Here is a 19,008-nt window from a genome sequence, read left to right on the forward strand (position 1 = left end):
TTCGAAGGTGGACCTCCGAGTCACATCAATGTGTGAATCGACAAAAGAAAAATCGGGCAACTGTAGGTCTCTGAAAGGAAACAATGAGACCATCACCAAACATAGCAAGCGCCAGGGAACTCCAAATAAACAAACAGTTCAATGAAGTGGAAGGGGCGCCTACCGGTTGCCAATTGAATGGAGGGGATCACCGAGCTTACATCGTGTACACTGCAAAATCTTAATATTCAATCCAGCACCTGTATCGAACACACAGAGACCAGAGGACTACGTTAGAAATCCATTGAGGAACAGTTAACTAGTGTCTAAGTTCCGGGCCATGGGGTAGAGGACGTACCTGATGCCTAGTTAGTTGTTCAGAATTCGAGCCACAACAGCGTAACGGAGTTAACCGGGCAGCTCAAAGCTTTGAAGTGCGATCACATAGTACTGATCGTCATAGAAATAGAAGAAGGCGAATGTGTATTGCAAATGCACTGGTATAGAAGCGGCCATCGTAGAATGACTAGTGCATAAAATAATACAACTGAATGCCTCCTAATATGTTAAAGATGATACATGTCAGGCCACCAATACTAAAAGGCAGATAACCAGGTGAAATCACGATGCTGTCATTGAAAAGCATGTAAAAAATATTTAAATTGTAATTACATGTAGCGATCAGTGACCGATACTTCGAGACTCAAGGTTCATCAGTGTGCATTTCCGTACAGGGTGAATTATAAAAGGGGAACAAAAACCAAAAAGGTGTCTGACTGATTTCATTCTGTAATCAATACATAAAAATGCCAACTCATTCTGAATAGCATAATAGATCAGTTAGATTGTTCCTAAAGACATACATTATAGGATCAAATCACAACTGTCGATTTGGATTTTAAAAAGAATTTTGGAGAGACAACAATGTATGGCGTACCTGTCACAAGATGGTATAGGCCACCGCAAGCATGTTTATCAAATTTTGGTTTGGAGATACACAATCAATTCACATGAGACAATACTATCATACATTTGACATCCAATCAAACCTATCATCACGTGTATATATTGCAAAATGGCGTACCTGTCACAGGACGGTAAAGGCCAATGCGTCTATTATTACCATTTGATGATAATCACACATAATTTATGCCCATACACCAAGTTTGACAGAACTTGACCAGTCTAGATAGATCACTCCGTCATTAGGAAAGAATAAAAATTGATGGAGCCACCACCATGCATTCTATCTTACAGAGTTGGGGGACAGAACACTCTAATTAGGCAACGCCAGCTGGGAAAAAGAGCTGTCATGTTCATTAAGGCCATTGCTGATGGAATTAAAGCGAAACATCCATTTAAGCACCCTTATATTGAGGATGTCTGCGATGTTACCACCTCTGGGGCCCAATGACACCTGTTCTAAAATGACCCACTTAAGACTTTCTGGAGAATGAGGGGCAGACTTGAAATTTTGCACAAGAGGTGCACCCTGGACTTCACAGCGCATCTTGCTCATGTGCTGAAGAATCCTGACTTTGGCTTTTTGTTGGATCTGGCCAATGTATATCAAGTCACACGGACACACAATGGCATAAATGATGTTAGTTGAGTTACAATTAGTATGAGATCTCATAGGTGTTTTGATGTTGAGATACTCAAACTCCTTGGTCTGTATGGTGCTGTCACAGGCCTTGCATTGCCCACACCGATAGTGACCGACAATTGGTGGCAGATTCCACATAGTCAAAAGAAAAGGGTCTTCCGGACTACGCAAGAAGGAACGGTCAACAGAGTCCCGTACACTCTTACCCTTTCTAAATGCATGAAGGGGAAGTTCCTTCTGATCTATATCATCAGCAACAAGTGCCCAATGTTGGTTAATTGTGCGCTCAATGGCATTGCTCTTTGTAGAAAAAGTGGTCACACAGACAATACGGTCATTCAAACTATCGAGCTTGGGCTTAGGGACAAGCAAGTCTTCCCTGGGATTAAACCACGCACGTTTCCTAGCCCGACGGACAAGTCTTTTGGGGTAACCCCGTTCTAAGAGACGGTTGGATAAAGCTTCAGATTGGTCCATGTAATGTTCTTTAAAAGAACAATTTCTTCGGATCCGAAGAAATGGCCCAAAAGGTAAGTTATCACGGAGTGCCCGGGGGTGATGACTTGTGTACTGTAATAGTGAATTGCGTTCGGCGGGTTTGCGATACAAAGTGGTTTTCAAGGCTCCCGCATCTTCAAAGATGGTAATATCCAGAAAATCTATTTTTTGGGGGTCCAAGGGCCAGATGTAGGTAAATTAGATTTACCGATTTTTAATTACCGAATTTTACCGATTCGGTAATTAAAAATCAGTAAATCTAAAGGGTGGATATGTAGGTATTTCCAGATGTGGAAATACCGATTCTGTAACAATCGGTAATTGGCTTTGAAGCCCATAGGAATCAATGGGAAATACCGATTCTGTATTTACAGAATCGGTAAATACCAAATTTTGCAAGGGTGCAGGGGGTGTCACTTTGACACCCTCTGGCACCCCACAAATAGGCATGTGCGCCATGTGGCACACAGACATGCCCTCCGGAATCGGTATTTTACCATCAAATTGGATTTGATGGTAAAATACTGATTCAGTAAGGCTCCTGGGACTCTGAAGAGTCCTACCTACATATGGGTGGCACACATTCGGTAAATTTACCGAATTTTTATTTTACAGAATCGGTAAAATTACCGAATCGGTAATTTTACCGATTCGGTAAAATAATGCCCCCTACATGCCAATTACCTGTTTACCGATCGGTAACGGCCGAAAATACCGATTTTCGGCCGTTACCGACCGACCTACATCGGGCCCCGAGTGTGTTGTAAATTGAAGGTGAGGAGACTGTTCATTCAGCCAGATATGAAAAGATGATAATAGGCTGGAACTGCCATTCCAAATGAAGAGAATATTGCCGATATATCTCATCCAGAGACCCAAATGGTCTCTGAATGGATTAAGTTGATGCAAGACAACGTTCTCCTCAAAGGTCGCCATGTATATAATGGCCACATCCGGGGCAAAAGGAAGGCATGGGCAGGGCACAAAGACCACATCACCCCGACCACACATCAACACACCCCATCAAGTCACAGGCCCGGTGCCCATCCTGTTCCCCCCATGTACACCAACAAGCAACAAGCACTGCAGCAAGCAAGCACAATACACACCCTGCACCACACAAACACACAACCAGGGAGACAGCCACTGCAGGAGTGGCTGACAAGGAACACACAACACCAGTGCAACACACACTGAAGGCTCACAATCCTTGCCAGCACATACACACACAAACAAACACACACCATGGGTGTAGCCACAAACACAACACACACACAGGGATGCCTCAACAGATGCCTGAACAAGAACAACACACAAACACTACAGGAACGCATACTGAACCCTAACAGAAACAGATATACCCTGTCAGCCAAACTGGGGAAACGCAATGGGAGCACAGACACTAAGCATGGGCGAATTTTGCGAATTGGCAATTCGCGAATTTGCAGATTTGCGAATTGGCAATCCGCAAAATTCGCGAATTTGCAGATTTTTTTATTTTTGCATGTTCGCGGGTGTTCGCGAGGCGCTTTGCGTGTTCGTGGGTGTTCGCGAGGCGCTTTGCAATTTCGTGGTTTTTTTTGCCTGCTTAATCACTGCAACCCTCTCATTTTTTATGCCCATCTGCCCTCTGTACCACTCGTTTCTGTGCCCTTCTGCCCTCTGCCCCACTCATTTTTTGTCCCCTTCTGCCCTCTGTCCCACTTTTGTGCCCTTCTGCCCCCAGCCCCACTTAGAATGGCGCCGGCAAGCTGCCAGCGCCATTCTAAAATAGCTAGAAATAGCTTCAACAGAAGCACTAATAGATAAAGTAAAGCAGGTGCTCCAGTTGAAGGTCAAATTAAGTTACACAATCATTAATCACCCCAAGTTTGGGGTGATTAATGATTGTGTAACTGAATTTGAGCAGCACCTGCTTTACTTTATCTATTAGAGCTTCCTGTTAAAGCTGGCATTTGTAACTATTTTAGAATGGCTCTGGCAGCTTGCCAGCGCCATTCTAAAAGAGTTACAAAAGTCAGCTTGAACTTTTGGGAAATTCGCGAATCTCGCGGTTTGCGAATTTACCAAAAATCCGCGAAATCCGCGAGCGGACCGGATTTTCCGCCCATGCTTAACAGACACAACAGGAGTTCAACACATCATCACTCAGAAACAAAACACACACACCATAACACATACCACACAAGAAGTGCATCAGGACAAACCCACACTGCCACATCAAACCAACCACAGATGCACATGAAACACTAATCAACAAACAAAACAGGACATCAGGGTATGCATATCAGGCAATGCCAAGGCCACATACACACAGCACTGCATGCACAACAAGCAGTGTGTGCATAACAAGCACAACAGCCACACACAGACGTGATTGACACAACCTCATTATACACACCACAAACCAGCACAGCACAAATACAACAGCACACCCAGGAAGTGAAGCAATACCACAGCCAACACACACACATCCAACACAACTACACATGCACCACTCTGAGATACAAGAGCCAAGCCATCTCCACCAGAGCACTGGGCAGCACACAGCTGAAGTGCACATGACTACTACAGAATGACTAATACCACAAGGACAGCACACATACACCATTTTGGTAATGTCCAGAGTGGAACAACACTCATGGCCCAAGAACTGCACCACAAAGCACAAGCTCACAAATGAAGTGATGGGGAGGCACACACACATGAAAACCAAGGGGACAGCTGACATCAAAGTGAAATACCCTGCATGTAGACATGTAAGGGATGTACCACACACAAATAGAGGGAGGGAAGACCCACAATGGCCAGGCACAAGTGGCACACATAGGGGATGGCTTTACACCACACATACCATGCTATACAGGAGGAGAAAAGCCACCATGTGCCTGCAATGCATGACAAACACAAACACAATGCCAGTGTGGAGCAGCAGGGCCACACAGTCTACACAAACACACCCAAGACACATTGAGGATCAAACAAACACAACACTGATATGCAACTCACACACTTTGCACACTTCTAACTTACCAACACAAAAAGGAGGAGTCACACACAACAGCATGGAGACACCAACACACAGCACAGTGCACAACAAACAGCTCACACAGTGCATACAATCTTATACACAGGGCAAGACAAAACAAACAATTGGCACACAACTCCTGGGTGACACATGTGTTTCTCTCACAATCCAAGGGCACACACACATCCACTACAAACTTACACCCTTCACACTAAACACCTCTGCTACACCCAAGACCACGCATCTCATGTAGGGCATGGTACCAGGACTAAGGGCCAACACAAGATGACCATACACATACAGGGCTGGGCACACATAAATGAAGCCACACACATACATCATTACATATCCCAGCCTGCTCCCAAACCTTTACACAGCATCATACCCTTTGCTGGCAGTGTCACCCAACCTTCCATGTGAACAGTGTAGCCAACAATAGCAAATCACCAAGACGAAAACTGCATGGCAAGTAAAATAGCCATCATAGATTACACTATTATCAGGTTCAGAATGGACAGAAGACCCTGTCACCCATGTCTACAAAATCTGATGCGTGCAAAGAGCTTTGCAATGTTGAAGTGATACATAGAGCATGGAATTCCATTCAAGTACATTAATGCAGACCTTTCTGTGATTGAAATCCGTAATATACATGAAACTGAAGGAAGACTTATAGCAGCAAAATAAAAGGGAGAAAATCTAAAAACTCAAATCCATGACTAATTACACTTTTCTCCTTTCACTGGAGAATTAACAGGCATATACAAATAAAGTGTGCAAAGGTTCAATTAGGGAATAGGGTAAGATGCGTGCAAATGTTAAGACATTTAAGGGATGATTGAACATATTGAAACATATCAAAAACGCAAACAGATACGAATTATTAAATCTGTTATGCTAAGAGCCCCTGTAAAAGTGAACTGAACAAGCAAGAAAATGCCAGATTTTGGAAAGAGCAAATTAACTAAAGAAAATTAAGAAAATCAATATCCTTGGACAGACAATTTGAAATGTATTCATTATTTTATCTACAATAGTTGCTTAACAGTATTTCCTGGAAAACAAAATTGAACTTACCACTGTCATGTATAACTTACAATTAATGCAATGAAAAAGTACCTGGAAGCTCGCTCAAGCTTTCAGTCAATTGCTACAATGAGGGGGAGCTTCATTGTCAATGCCATCAATGAATCACTTAAATGATTCATCACTACTGAATTTAGGAAAGAACTGCAGTGGTCTCAAACGTTTATACCATAGAGCACTAAGATTACCACTTTACAAATCTTATACCATAAGCTTCTGTTTAAAATTGAGTGTATAGCAGTATTGTGAATGGGAATAGGAGTTATGTACATTTATTACTTGCCGAATGACAATGGGTCATCTGTCCTCCCTCAACCACCACCCTCACCAGGGTCACAGTATGAGCTCTAAAACATTCTGTACAAGTTGTAGAACAGAATTGTACTTCGACTTAATTACCAGTTTAAAAATAAAAAGTAACATGTTCTTGTTTACTTTTTCTACCGGTTAGAGTTTGTTAAACTAACTGCATTCACAAAACCCCATTTACTCACAGTGCTTCATTAAAAAAACGTAAAAACCCACAGTAACCATACAAATCTAGATGGAATTGAAAATGAATAGAAGAAAATTTTGAAACCAAGTGTATCCGTTTAGCTTGTACCTTATTTTAAAGTACAAACGCCAAGCAAATATTTCTTCATCCCACAAAATGTTAGCTACACTGAGGTTGTGAAAGTCGATGAACTATTTTCATTACATGTTGCACGAGGGAATACATGTGTAAGATACTGAGCGACGGTGAACAGATAGTGAATTGTGGCAGTCATTGGTTGTCCCCCTCTGCAGGATCGGCATAGTCTCCCTGATTTTCTGATGTCCACAAAGTAAGGTTATCCCTTAGAAGCTGCATGATAAGAGTGTTATCTTTGAAAAATTCTTCATTGAGTGTGTCCAACTAAGCAATTGCCTCATCAAACACCGTTTTTGCCAGGTGGCAGGCTCTATCAGGAGAATTGAGAATTTCATAATAAAACACTGAAAATTTTAAAGCGAGCCCAAGTCGAATCGGATGTGTTGGCTGCATTTCCTTCTTGCTAATCTCAAAGGCTAACTGATACGCCTCCTGGGATTTGTCTACTGTTTCTTTCTTTTTGTCGCCACTTGCCACTTCAGAAAGATACCTGTAGTAGTCCCCTTTCATTTTCAAGTAAAAGACTTCCTGCAATTCGCCTTCAATTTTATCGCGGTACTCCCTGGACATCTGCTGCTTCTTCTCATTGCCTTCGGTTTTCTGCTCAATACTGGAGATGACTCGCCAGGACGAGCGACGAGCCCCAACTACGTTCTTATATGCGACCGAGAGCAAATTCTGTTCCTCATTGGTCCGCTCCTTCCCGTGTTCAGTCACCTCCTTCATGGCAGCAGCCATGTCGTCATACCGCTCGGCTTGCTCGGCGAGCTTAGCCTTCTGCACAAGCTCAGCTGGGTCCATATCTACAACGCGGCCCGGGTTCACCAATGCTCACGATAAATCACCGAAAGCAGCCGTAGCTTTCCGTCCTCGGGCAGCCTTACGGTCGTTTTCTTACTTCCGTTCAGTTCGTCACTTCCGCTTCCGGAAAACTCCACCCTACTATGCAAAATGCCCTATTGCAATCGTGACACCCAGATCACTAAAGAGCGTGCGCAACCCTGTCCAGGAAGTACCTGGACATAGAGCATGGGGCACAGCCAATCAAATGCAAACACCAAAATAGCTTTAATCAGCAAGGTCACTGACAAAACACACAACAGGAGTAACTGTATTTATTCACATATTGCACAGATGTAGCAGTAGAACAATAGGAGACAACAGCAAGGCACAAAATGATGATCATATGCAAGATAGTATGCACGGGTCAAATACAAACAGGAAGGCCAGTGTCCATAGCACAGGGGAGACAGCAAGTACATGAGAGGCTGCACAGTGGAGAGTACAGCACAGCAGAGCAACAGGGCCAGTGTCCATGGAACAGGGGAGAGCCAAATACAGCAGAGCAACAGGGCCAGTATCCATAGCACAGGGGAGACAGCAAGTACATGAGAGGCTGCATAGGGGAGAGTACAGCACAGCAGAGCAACAAGGCCAGTGTCCATGGCACAGGGGAGAGCCCAACACAGCAGAGCAACAGGGCCAGCAACACACCCAGGTTGTAAACAATGGTCAGGACTAGCACACCTGTATGAGGCACAGGCATATGAGGGGGGCGTCAACTCACTCCTGGCTGTCATGCGGACTTGGACCTGGCTGTGTGTCTGGGACAGCAGGCCCACTTGACTGGGGTGACAGAGCCCCAGGTGATGTGGGGCTAACAGTGGCTTTGCAAGCTGGAGAGCTGTGTGGACCAGGTGGCATAGTGGCACGTGGAGGTGGAGTCATGCAGACCTCTGACACAGTGTGGGTGGGAGAGGTTTGAGGAGTGCCCTTCCATTTTTTGAGAATATGAAATGACTTCCCTGTCTTGGGCTTGATGGGAAGTGGTGATGGTCACTGAAGGTATTGAGCAGGGCGGTCTGGCCCACACAAAGCTGGCGCAGGAGCTCTACACACTCTGCACTGAGGGCAGCAGGGGGGACAGGTGCCGGGGAAGCGGTGCCAGGTGTGAATGTGACTTGTCCCATCTTAGTGACACGGATACGGGCAGCACCAGAGGAAGTGGATGGGAGGCTGGGCACTGGCCGCTGGGTGGTAGATGATGATGCAGACTTCCCATCCCCTCTGCCTGCCAACATGGATGCATTCCCGCTGGCATCAGATGATGTGGTACTCTGTGTCTCAGCCACGGATTCCTCCTGCATACTTCGGTCCTCCTCAGATGCGCTGGTGGGCTCTGTGCCACTGGCCTCCGCTGCAGCTGTTGTGCTACTCTCGCCACCACTGGTTTCTGGCTCATGTTCCTCTGTGGTCTCTTGCGAATCTGCATGAGAGTGAGATACAGGGTTGTGTCAGTGTCATCATCTGGTCACACCATTTCAAATCAGTGCAGTACAGGAGAGGCCCAAATCTACATGGTAACCACCACACCCTGCAATCACAATGCAGCAACACACAACATAGACCACAACAGTGCCTGTAACGCTGAATATCTGCCATGAGTGAGCCATGTTGATGCCACACAGCACTACACCATGCCCGCAGATGGAGTGCACAACACACACAACTTGCCCTGCCCTCACCTAGGGACTTGATGTGGGTACAACACTTATTACCACTGACAGACCTTCAGGGAACAGGAAGGGACAACACACACACCTATTATGACATCACAGTCCACAATGCCAAGTTGGCCATAGCAAGCCCCATGTGGTAATCCGGGGCACATTGTTTTCAGATGTGTGGGCCTCAACGATGATGGTGCATGCAAAGTAGGCATTAATGAAGTCACACTCAGAAAGTTGACACTGCTGTTCACCCCATAATAGATACCCCACACTATCCCAATGATGAATGACCATGTGGAGCCTAACACATCTGGCAATGTGAAAGTACAGCAGGTAGGATCAGCTTATTAAGGCGAGGGTGGCCCAATGCCTCATACAAGCACACATCACAACAGCCACTCACATTACACAGCACAGCACAGCAACACACGCACATCACATGGGTCACCGCTGCCACAGGCCCTTTACACATGCATCCACTCCCAGAAAAAGGCACCCTCCCCAGATACTCACCACCCCTACCTTGCTGGCGAAACTCCTTCAGACGTGCATCCAGGTCTGGATGAGTCCCTACCAGGATGCGGCCCATCAATGGAGTCATGCTGCGCCGTGCCAAACGCCCTGTGCGTGGTACCATCCCCAAGGTCATCTCTGCCACTTGCTTTGCCAGCCGGCTGATGTCGTCCCACCTCTTGTGACAGTGGGTGCGTCGTCTGTTCGATACCCCCAGGGCTCGCACCTTTGCTGCAATGGCCCTCCACACGGCCTTACGCTGGTGTACCTTGAGCTGCAGGTATGAGATAAAAGAAGGGTAAATGACCAGTTACACAGTGTCAGGTACCACAATCTATCAGTACAGTAGCAAGACACAGACTCAGTACCAATTGTAACCTCCCTCCCTCCAAAACTGGGGCACCCCTCACAAGGGCACTCTGCATGGCCCAAACAGATGTGATTGCAGGCATACATTGGGTCGTTGAGGATCCATGACAATCTCACAAATGCAGGATGCATCAACAAAATATGCATTGACAGAAGTGTGCAAGTGTGAAATTATAGAGGACACAAATGGGCCATATCTACTATTCACTGTGAAGGAACTGTAGCAAGGAGCATGTAAGTCTGGTCAGGTTTTCTCGTTTGGGTGGGCAGGCACTGGACCTACTCTCTGGGTCACACTGAGTCAGACAACAGGGGCACACTGAAATATTCACACAATCAATTACTGTCCTGGCACCTACATGGCTAACATCCAGTGGCTCTGTATGGCTGACAATGTAACACACCCCACTCACACATACAAGTACAGGCATGGAAAAGAGTGACTTTGGGACACACACTCCCTCGCCCTGGAGACAGCTTGTCTGTCAGTGTTTGACACAACCCCACACCCCCAGGCATATTCTGCAGCAGCACAACTACACGTCTGATACCCCCCTGCCCTACAGCTACCTTCATGGTGACTTACCACTACATTGGGACCACCAAACAGCCTTGGGTACTGTGCCAGCACCTCATCCACGAGGACCTCCAACTCCTCACTTGTGAATGGACTGGCACGGATCTTCTCTGTCCTTGCCATCCATGTGGACATGGAACCCCTTTGGTGGAAGTGAGTGGTGGTTGGTCCCAGGCAGTAGGGTCTTGAGGCAGCAGCAGGAGAGGGTCCCAGGCAGCAGGCTCTTGAGGCAGCAGCAGGAGAGGGTCCCAGGCAGCAGGCTCTTGAGGCAGCATCAGGAGAGAGTCCAAGGCAGCAGGCTCTGTGAGCAGTGGAAATGTGAGGCTCACTCCCACAGATTTATAGCCCCCTGGGCTCGGCTGTAAGCTCAAAACCTGCAACAATTGGTTGTCCAGGTCTGCCTCTTTTAAAAGCATCCAATGACCGCCTCCGTGGTGGCGGTGCACACCTTCCGCGATTTTCAAATCTGCATCATGCCACTGCGATCATCGCTACCATTGGCTGTAGGCAATGCTCCATGGCAGTGATGCACCGTGGGTGCCCGGGGTGTGCTACCGCGATGGTGCATCTTTCAAAAGCATCCAATGACCGCCTCTGCGGTGGCGGTGCACACCTTCTGCGATTTTCAAATCTGCATCATGCCACTGCGATCATCGCTGCCATTAGCTGTAGGCAATGCTCCATGGCAGTGATGCACTGCGGGGGCCTGGCGGTAGCTACCGTCATTTGGGTGGCGGATCATGCCCACAGCCATCTACACATGTCTCCATGCCAATGGCTACCGCACTTGTGATGGGGGTGGTGCTGGTGTCACACCGCAGAGGCCAGGCGGTAGCTACCGCCATTTGGGTGGTGGATCATGCCCACAGCCATCTACACATGTCTCCATGCCAATGGCTACCACACTTGTGATGGGGGTGGTGCTGGTGTCACACCGCGGGGCCAGGCGGCAGCTACCGCCATTTGGGTGGCGGATCATGCCCTCAGCCATCTACACATGTCTCCATGCCAATGGCTACCACACTTGTGATGGGGGTGGTGCTGGTGTCACACCGCCGTGGCCAGGCGGTAGCTACAGCCATATTAGTACCATTTACTGGCTATGTCCATCGTGAACAATGCATCAGTACACAGATGCAACATGGTGAAGGGCACATCATTATACACACAATGCCATTCTTCCATATCATGCACAGGTAGACGCATGTTCTGTGTGACGCACTTTGTTCTGTGATCCCTGCCTTGTCACTTATGCATTTGATGGTTGATGATGTTTGACACTCTTAAGCAGGTGTCAATGATGTTGAAGAAATCATTGTGTTGTGCCTCAGTGCTGAGCTTGTCAAGGCTTGTCTCACTGTACGGTATTGTACCAGGCTGGTGCTTTCACATTAGCTCATGCACACAACATACATTTTTCCTTCTACTGTGGTCATTGTGTTGTGGATGTGTGCAGAGTTTACATGATGCATTGAGGTGTGACAGGTACAGCAGATGGGTATGATACAGTCATGGTCATGTAAGACAAATTGGCGGATGGCACAGCACTAGGCGTTCACAGGTGAAATGGGTGGTTCAGTATGTGTGCATTCACATTGACCTATGTGTTGTTTGCGCCACCTGTGTATTGTAAGTGGAGAGGTGCACCCTCTGTGTGTCTCAACTGGCCACGCATATAACCTGGTGTGCCATGCATCTCTTAGGGCAGTGTTTTTTTTACCATGACATTGATGGTGAGTGCGGTGGTCATCTCATGATGGTTGTCACTGACATTTACACATTTACATCTCAACTAAGAGGCGGCCAAATCTCCTACGTCACCTGACAGTGCTGGAGGACATGGAGGATGTTGCAATCATTCAGAAATTGCGCCTCGATAGACCAACACTGAAGACCCTGTGCGATCTATTGGAGCCCCACCTGCAGCCTTGCCGCCACTATCCAACAGCATTCCCACCCACATACAAGGTGATGGGAGCCCTCCACTTTTTTGCAACTGGTTCCTTCCAGGAGACCGTGGCAAGCGCTGGAGGGATGTTGCAGCCCATGTTCAGCCATGTGCTGAGGGATGTTCTTGCAGCCATGATGCGATATAAGAATTGCTACATTCATTACCCTAGGGGAGCAGAATTGGCCAGTGTGAAGAGTGACTTCTATCCCCTTAGGCGCATCCCCCATGTTATTGTTGCAATCAATTGCACCCATGTAGGTCTGGTGCCACCACAGGCAACTGAGCACCTCTTTAGAAATCGTAAACATTATCATTCTATCAATGTGCAGGTGGTGTGCCTTGCGGACATGACCATTTCCCATGTGTGTGCAAGATTTCCTTGCTATGCTCATGATTCGTACATCATGAGGAACAGCATGGTGCCACGGATGATGTAAAATCTGCATCCAGAGCATGCTTGGATTGTGGGTGAGTATGCCTACTGATATGGCGTGCTGTGTGTTACCTGCTGCACTCTGGCTGTACGACATTGCAATGGGTGTTTGTCATTCACAGGTGACTCGGCATATCCCAGTCGGCCATGGCTGTTGAGCCCGCTAAGGAATCCCAGGGCCCCGGGTGACGTCCGGTACAATGAGGCCCATGGCAGGACCCAACGTGTAATCCAGCGGACTTTTGGCGTGCTGAAGTCAAGATTCCGATGCCTTGACAGGACAGGAGGTGCACTGGCATACTCACCTGGGAAGGTCTGCAAGATCGTTGTGGCATGCTGTATGCTGCACAACCTGGCCATCCACAAGGGGATCCCCCTGCTCATGCACGATGGTGAGGAACCAAGGCCACCGCCTGTTAAGGACCTGAGTCCAGTGATGAGGACAGTGGAGAGGAGGAAGGAGTTGACCTGTGCCAACAGCGCATCAACCACTACTTCACTTGAAGGTGGGTGACGAGGTACGACTTGTATATTGTCTGGTGTGGTGCTGTTGTTGTGAAGGGTTATGCCCGGATGTAACAGACAGGCACATGTGGAGTGATCTGTATGCAGAAATGTGTCAGTGACATTTCGCATGTGACCATATACAGGACTCAGTTTGTTGACACTTGCTGCACATTGTGTTGTCTGCCTGTACAGTTATGTTGATGTTTGGTGTTGTGTTATGTCTGTGATAGCACACTGACGCCTGTTGTGTCTGCCTAGGTGCTAGGGAGTCATCCTGGCCTACATAATGTACATCTTTTGTATAGGTCATGGACATTTTGGACACAGTCAAAATATCACTGAAGACAAGACTGCACAAATTGTAGTGTGTAAGGTGTTTTATTTACAAAGTTGACATGTGAGGGGGGCGTGCATTTTCACATGCAGGTGGTGATGGAGCAGTGAGTTGACAGTCATAGTAGATGAGATGCAAGAGTAGAGACCACATGAATGTGGTGACCCAGCCAAACAGACATGTGCCATTCACAAGGCAGTGTGGGGAAGGACAGTTCAAATAGTCAATGCAGTGGGGAAGAGGGTTGGCATCAAGGCTGGCTCTGTGACTGGCGTGTGGCTGGTGCTTTGCCTCCAGAGACTCCCAGGCTCTTCTTAGGATGCCCCCTTGATCTCTGGGGGGGGACTACTGCTTGGCCAGCGGCATCTGAGGACTCACCCCTCTCTGTGGCCGCAGAGGAGGATGGTGCACTGCCATCCTGTGGCACAACTGAGGGGGCGAAGGTGTTGTTTGGGACGCTGGCCTGTCCCTCAGTAACGCCACTTGCTGGCCCAATGAGGTCCACCATCTGTCCAAGGCGGTTGTCGCTGAACCTCATCAGCAGGATGAGCTCCCTTAATAGTTCATCAGACCGGCCACTTTGTCCCTGGACCTGTTGGTATGCCTCCACAACTCTGGTGAAGTGATCCAGGGATGGTGTCCACTCCTCCTGAGGTCTGGTGGTGACCTTGGCCCTCCCACCTGCCCTGCTGCCACGGACCTGTTGCCTCGCCACTCTGGGTCCACGCACACTCTCCCTGCCCTCCACAGTTGTTGGTGTGGCCTGGTCATCCCCTGGGACAGGGAGGGTGCTGCAGGTGGTACTGGTGGTACTGGTGGTGGTGGTGGTGATGGTGACGGAGGTGGCAGTGGTGGAGGCAGAGGCCGTGACTGCAGGGGTCTGCTGTGCTGTTGTTGTTGCAGCAGACGTGGTGGTGGGGAGGATGGGGTCTTGGGACCTCTGGGTCTGTGGCACACCAGATGGGCTGGCCTGGATCTCATTGTCCAAACTGTTCCGAGAGTGGACATCCGAGAGTCCATGTACCGGGGGTGGAGACTGGATCTGCTGTTCCTTGTTGTGGTCCTCAGCAGTGAGTTCTACATCACCTGTGGATTAGATGGGTAATGGTCAGTGTTGGGCACTGTGCAAGTAGTGTGTCATCTGCGTGTCATCAACTGTCAGTACACTACACAATTGTGAAGTCACGACCAGTATTATTCATTGCAACACTGTGTAATTTCATGGTGCGGAGGAACATCGTTTACTCATACATGTCAGGTGTCAATGCATTGCATGAAATTGTTGCTGTGTGTAGGGATGCAGGTCTCTCACACACACATCAAGAAGAGTGAAGATAGCTACCTACCTGTTAGGTGAGGGTGGACAGTGCAATGGCTGACACATGCTCCTGGGTGGATGAGACCTCCATGCTGCTGGAGTGTGGGACAGAGGGCATACTGGGAGTAGTGATACAGGCCTCCCACCCCCAAACAGTCCTCCTATACAAGACGCCTACCTACCTGTTAGGTGAGGGAGAACGTTGCAATGGCTGACAAATGCTCCTGGGTGGGAGGGAGTGCTTCATGCTGCTTGAGTGTGGGACAGGGGGCATGCTAGGAGTAGTGATACAGCCCTCCCACCCCCAAACAGTCCTCCAATACAAGATGGCTACCTACCTGTTAGGTGAGGGAGAACATTGCAATGGCTGACACATGCTCCAGGGTGCGTGAGGCCTCCATGCTGCTGGAGTGTGAATTAGGGGCATGCTGGGTGTGGTAGTGCAGGCCTCCCTCCCCCAACAGGCCTCCCAGTGAAGATGGCTGCCTACCTATTAAGTGAGGGTGGACAGTGCAATGGTGTTTGGGTTGTGAAAGGAAGTACTTATCAGTGTGATTTTTGGCATTTGTTTGTACTTACCAGCCTCCGTTCCCCCAAGTACTCCTGTGAGATGCTCAGGATGCAGTACGGCAAGCACATTCTCCTCCCATGGTGTGAATGTTTTCGGTGGGATGGGAGGGCCACTGCCAGTCATGTTTGCCAGCTCCCAGTTCTTGCTCCTCTTCTCCTTGACAACCCTCTTGAGATCATACCACCACTTCATGATCTCCTTATTGGATCTTGGGGTGGTCCCTACTGCATTGACCCTTTGTACTATCCTTTCCCACATTTGTGTCCTTGTGGCTAATGGTGTCTGTTGGACCAGGCTACCAAACAGTTGTGGCTCTACTCTGACGATCTCATTTACCATGACTGTCAACTCACCCTCTGTGAATTTGGGCATCTTCTGTGAGGTCATGGTGTGTGGTGGTTGAAGTGTTTGTGGGTGCAGGTGTGTGGGTGGCAGGTGTGGTGTTGGTGTGTGAGTTGTGTTGTGTGCTGGGGGATTGTTGGTGCTGGTGTGATGGTGGTGGTGGTTGTGTGTATGTGTTGTGCTCTTTTGGCTCTCCTGTCAGATGTGGTGTAAGGCCTTCTCTTCTGGAGTGTTGCAAAGGATTGTGGTCAGTGAAGGGGCTGGTTCAATACTCAGCTATGTGGGTGTGTACAAGTGGAATTTGGCAGTCAGGTGTATTGTGGGAGTTGTCCTGTGCTTTTATTTTTCGTTTTGCATTTAGTTGTTTCATTTGTATGTTTTTTATGTATTTGGGAAGCATGGCTACTTTGATTTGTGCATTGTTTGACATCACTGAGGTGTTTTTACATCGTCCGCCATTTTTTTCATGTACCTTCCGCTGCGGTGGCTATGCTGCAGCTCTTTCGCTATCTCTCCCATTCACTCCTGTGTGCGACCACGGCGGTCGGAAACTGCGGTTCCGACCGCGGGACCCTCGGGATATCCTAATTTCCTGTGCGGTGTCTCCGCTTTCCTTGCAGCGGGTTGTTGCTTTTCCGACCGCCGCAGTCGCTTTTTTTGCCATCACCGCCTGCGTCAGGCGATTTTGGTAGGCCTGCTACCGCCGTGGTCGGTCTTTTGTGGCAGTTGATCCTAATTTGGCCACCGGTTTATCCGCGGTCCTGGCGGGCAGTTATTTCCCGCCTCCAGGGCGGTCGGGGTGATTTTCCGCCCGCTATCCTAATGGGGCCCTTAGTTTCCAGAGAAGTTTAAGGCATGGGCCCCAGCCTTTGAAAGGGAGTGGGAGGGGGGTTGAAAGAGCCAGCTCTATTCTACAGAGTCTTGCCCTCATGACCTTGACTAATTTTTAAACCCAATGTAAATAGCGTTTTTCAATCATCTATTTTTAATGTATAAAAGTCAATTACAGACATTTTGCAGACAAAAGATCAATACATTACCTCACATATGAGAAATAGAAGGGTGTAATATTAGTGAACTGCTGTTGTGTACATACTGAAAACACACAGCACTATCTCTGAATATCTGATGTGTACACACATTTAATATTTGACCAAAGAAGGCATGAAAGAGCTGAGACTGGATCATAAAATCCAAGCTGGTCCGAAAAGGGGCCCCAAAAATACATTTGGCCCACAGGCCCCAAAATCCTTAAAACGTCCCTGAAAGTTTCTTTTAAAATCACACAGGCAGGCACGCAAAATGCCAGTCAGCCACGTGTTGTTTAAACAACTTGCAAGTTGCTAAATATGGTTATAAATAAGAAGTATGTATTCATTTGTAATGTTAACGAGCTCACGGCCCCCCCTTCTTTTTGTTGATTCATTTGTAATGTGACTTTTCTATCTTTGTTCCCTTTTATTATCAGTCATGGATCATTAATGCAGCTCTAGAAAACAAAAGTTCTTTCTATTTATAGTTGCTGTTCAAAGTATGCACAGACAAGTGCTGAAAATACAGCTTTAGGTGACTGCTTATTTTTATACCATCTGTGACATCAAAATAATGAGCTGGCAACCCTAATCATAAGACTGGAAGTTTGTTGAGGGATCAACACATTATTTATTTGCTCCACCCTGATCCCTGGTTACTGCCATAATAGCAATAGTTTAACACATTTGAAACCCTACGCTGCCGTCAATAACATGCTGAGTTGCATTAAGTGTCTGGGAATGCACCCTGCATTCAGACCACTCACTCCTCATTCTCGCTCTTCACTTTCACTCTCACCCAGCACTCACACTGATCCTGATGCACTCACACCATTCACCCACTTACCCTCCACTCACAGTGATCACTCTGCACTCACAATGCACTTGCGCTGTTCACCCTGCACCTCACCCTGCAGTCACATGAGCACACTACTCAACCTGCACTTATGACACTTCACTCAGCTGTCCCCCTCACTTTTCAATCTGCAATCTCACTCGAATAAGCCCACAACTAACCATACGTTCACTCTGCTCTAATATGCGCACCCAAATTCATATGTTCACCTCACTCACCCCTGTACGCAAGTATGGGCATGTCGTGCCCCATTAAGTTTTTCGTCCTAAATTACAAAAGGAGACATCTAAATGCACTACAATCCAGCCTTCCAGGGGCCCATTGATTGAGACAGTTCTGTTTTTGCCCTGATGAAATGGAATAATTCCTAAACAGATTCTTGCAAATACAGTTTTGTTTAATTTCTTTTTAATGTAATTGATGTGAGGGAGACCATTACTATTTGTAGAGAAATGTGTTTGTTTCATGCAACAACCATAAAAAAGTTAACCATAAAAAAAGTTAGATCCAAGCGGGTCCTCACATATGAGAAATTGGAGGATATCACAGATATTATTCCCTGTAAAATTAGTGGGTGGCTTCTTTGTTACAACAGGGAAAACACATCACTATCTCTGGATATTAGCTGTAAACGCTTTTAGAATTTTGACTACAGTGCCTGTGCACCGTTAGTAGCCTGGCTAAATAGGGTATGGCAGAGCTGAAAATAAATCATTTAAACTCAAACCTGTACTGAACAAGGGCCCCCAAAATAGTTTTGGCCCAGGGCACTTAAAAATCCCTAACATGTCCCTGCCATCACAAAGTCTGTCAGACAACATTACTCTGAAGGAAACTAGACAACATCATTAATGTATTATAAGTT

At 47.4% G+C, this 19,008-nt stretch overlaps 1 pseudogene; it reads right to left on the reverse strand.

Moving 5' to 3' along the window:
- Positions 1 to 5,709: 5,709 nt before the first annotated feature.
- LOC147731366 (14-3-3 protein beta/alpha-A pseudogene) lies at positions 5,710 to 7,785 on the reverse strand (annotated as a pseudogene).
- Positions 7,786 to 19,008: the final 11,223 nt, after the last annotated feature.

This window comes from Lissotriton vulgaris, chromosome 2_1, assembly GCF_964263255.1.
Source record: "Lissotriton vulgaris chromosome 2_1, aLisVul1.2, whole genome shotgun sequence".
NCBI lineage: Eukaryota > Metazoa > Chordata > Amphibia > Caudata > Salamandridae > Lissotriton > Lissotriton vulgaris.